A 2,843-nucleotide genomic window follows, 5' to 3' on the forward strand; every position below is an offset into this window, starting at 1 on the left:
TTTTTTTTTTTTAAAAAAAGATGGGGTTGTCGCGGGGGAGGAGGGAGGAGGTGATGGAGTGAGATAAGAAAAATAAATTAATTTTTTATATGGATAGTAATCTTTAATTTTTAATTAATATTAATTGTTATTATTTAATTTTTATCTAGACAAAATATTTTATCTATGTGAAATGTCTATGTGAAAGTTTTTCATATAAAAGAGAGAGTGCACTATACACACCACTGAGTTGTGTTTCTCAAACTAAATAGTGATAGTTTACGTATGAAACTCACACTTTCAATAGTTTAGGTATGAAATTCAAAAAAGTGAGTAGTTTAGATATTCTTTTGACACTTATCTCTAAAATTATTAATAAAAAACTATGATGGAATGAATAGAATTACTCTATTTTTAATAGAAAATCTTAATCAATTAAAATTTCAATATAAATATCAAATATTAACTGATAAAGCCAAAAAAGTAATAATAACTATTCATGAGATTTTACCATATAATTACTTAAAGCTTTAGACTTTTACAGCGAGAATATATCATATATTCACACAACTCAAATAAATATTTACTTCATCAACAAATTGGAATATAAGATGGGGTTTGGCCATAATTTTTTCTTTAAAAAAAAGACTAAACTTCAAAAAATACCTTTTAATTGTAAAATTGAAATTTCTAATAAATTTTTTAAAAAAATATTTTCATACCATATTACTCACAGAATTGAAATAACTACGATTTATATTTTTAATCATACATAATTTAAATTTATTATCTATATTTTTTTCCCCCTATTTTCTCAATGAAACATGACAAAAGATGAAAGACCACACATGATTACATAGTGCTTTAAAGTGGCACAAATGTGTAGCACCCGTGTGTTAAATTTAAATTTGTGCCAAAATATCTTATGATAGATTATATTAAAATGTGTTCTTATCAAGATAATTTTTACATCAATATGATTTGAACCTGAGACCGATAAGAAAAAATTAATCAATTAAACATGAAGAAATATTGAAAATATTTCACCAAATATCGAATTTATATTAAACTAGCATTTAATTATAAATTTTATGTTAGATTTTACACATTTATCTACAAATATCTATTCGATCATAAAATTTCTTTAAATTTGAACTTGAAGTTCTCAGAAATTTACTTTAGACCAATTTTTGAGTCTATGAGACGACTACTTTTAATAGAGTCCGGAGCCTAAAGGGTATAAAATGTTAATAAAAATTCCAAAATGGTATATGAATATTTATTTTAACCAAAAGGGCAAAATCGCTGGAAGGGCAGCGACTTTGCTTGCCGGAAAAAGTAAAATCGCTGCCTTGACAGCGATTTCTAAAATATTTTTTTTTTAATAATTTTTTAATAAATCGCTCCCTAAGGAGCGATTTTCTTAATTTTTCATTTGAAATTTAAAAAAAAATAAAAAAATAGGAGCAAATCGCTGCAAGTTTCAGTGCAGCGATTTGTCTCCAATTTTCTTTTATCTTTTTTTAAATCAATTTTTTTGAAAAATTTTGATTGCTACTTATTTTTTAAAAAAATTATTTTGGAATAAGTAGTAGAAAAATTTAAAATTAAAATTTCTTTAAAAAATTTAAAATTTAATTTTAAAAATTGTAAAAAAAAAAAATTGATTGGAAAAATAAAAAAAAATTAAAAAAATTGATTGGAAAAAATTAAAAAAAAATTGGAGACAAACTAAGAGCAAATCGCTGCAAGGGCAGCGATTTGTCTCCAATTTTTTTTTTATTTTTTCCAATCCATTTTTTTATTTTTTTTTTATTTTTCAAATCATTTTTTTTAATTTTTTTTTTACAATTTTTAAAATTAAATTTTAAATTTTTTAAAGAAATTTTAATTTTTCTACTACTTATTTCAAAATAATTTTTTTTTTAATAATTTTTTAAAATAAGTAGCAAACAAATTTTTTCTAAAAAATTGATTTAAAAAAATATAAAAGAAAATTGGAGACAAATCGCTGCACTTGCAGCGATTTGCTCCTATTTTTTTTTAATTTTTTTTTAATTTCAAATAAAAAATTAAGAAAATCGCTCCTTAGGGAGCGATTTATTAAAAAAATATTTTTAAAAAAATATTTTAGAAATCGCTGCCAAGGCAGCGATTTTATTTTTTCCGGCAAGCAAAGTCGCTGCCCTTCCAGCGATTTTGCCCTTTTGGTTAAAATAAATATTCATATACCATTTTGGAATTTTTATTAACATTTTATACCCTTTAGGCTCCGGACTCACTTTTAATACTTCCCAAAAGAGACGATACATGACCTACGCAACGTATCTTATGTCATGAATCATTATATATAAATTTAAATTGAGAATATAATATATAGTCGACTCATAAATAAGTCACATCTTCCACGAGCTTTAATGTTACAAATATAAATTGATGTATTAGTTATAAGGGAGTCCAAAGTCTAAATGGTGAAAAATGTTAATAAAAATTTTAAAACGGTATATAAAATTTCTTTTTAATCAAAATGGTAAAATCGCTCATGAGGTAGCGATTTTGTCCGCTTGAAAAAGTAAAATCGCTGCAATAGCAGCAATTTGTTAAATTTAATTTTTTTTTAAAAAAAGAAAATTAAACAAAATCGCTTCTGAAGGAGCGATTTCCAAACTAAAATTTTCTTTTTTTAATATGTGCTGCTGAGGCAGCGACTTAAGTTTAATTTTTTAAAAAAATAATTTTTTGCTTTTTTTTTTTAAGTTTAAATAATTTTTTTTTAAAAAAAAAAATCAAATCGCAGCGATTTTTAATTAAATTTTTTTCTTTTTTTAAAAAAATCAAATCGCTAAAAAAGATTTTGATTTAAA

Source organism: Solanum pennellii, chromosome 8 (assembly GCF_001406875.1).
Source record: "Solanum pennellii chromosome 8, SPENNV200".
Lineage (NCBI taxonomy): Eukaryota > Viridiplantae > Streptophyta > Magnoliopsida > Solanales > Solanaceae > Solanum > Solanum pennellii.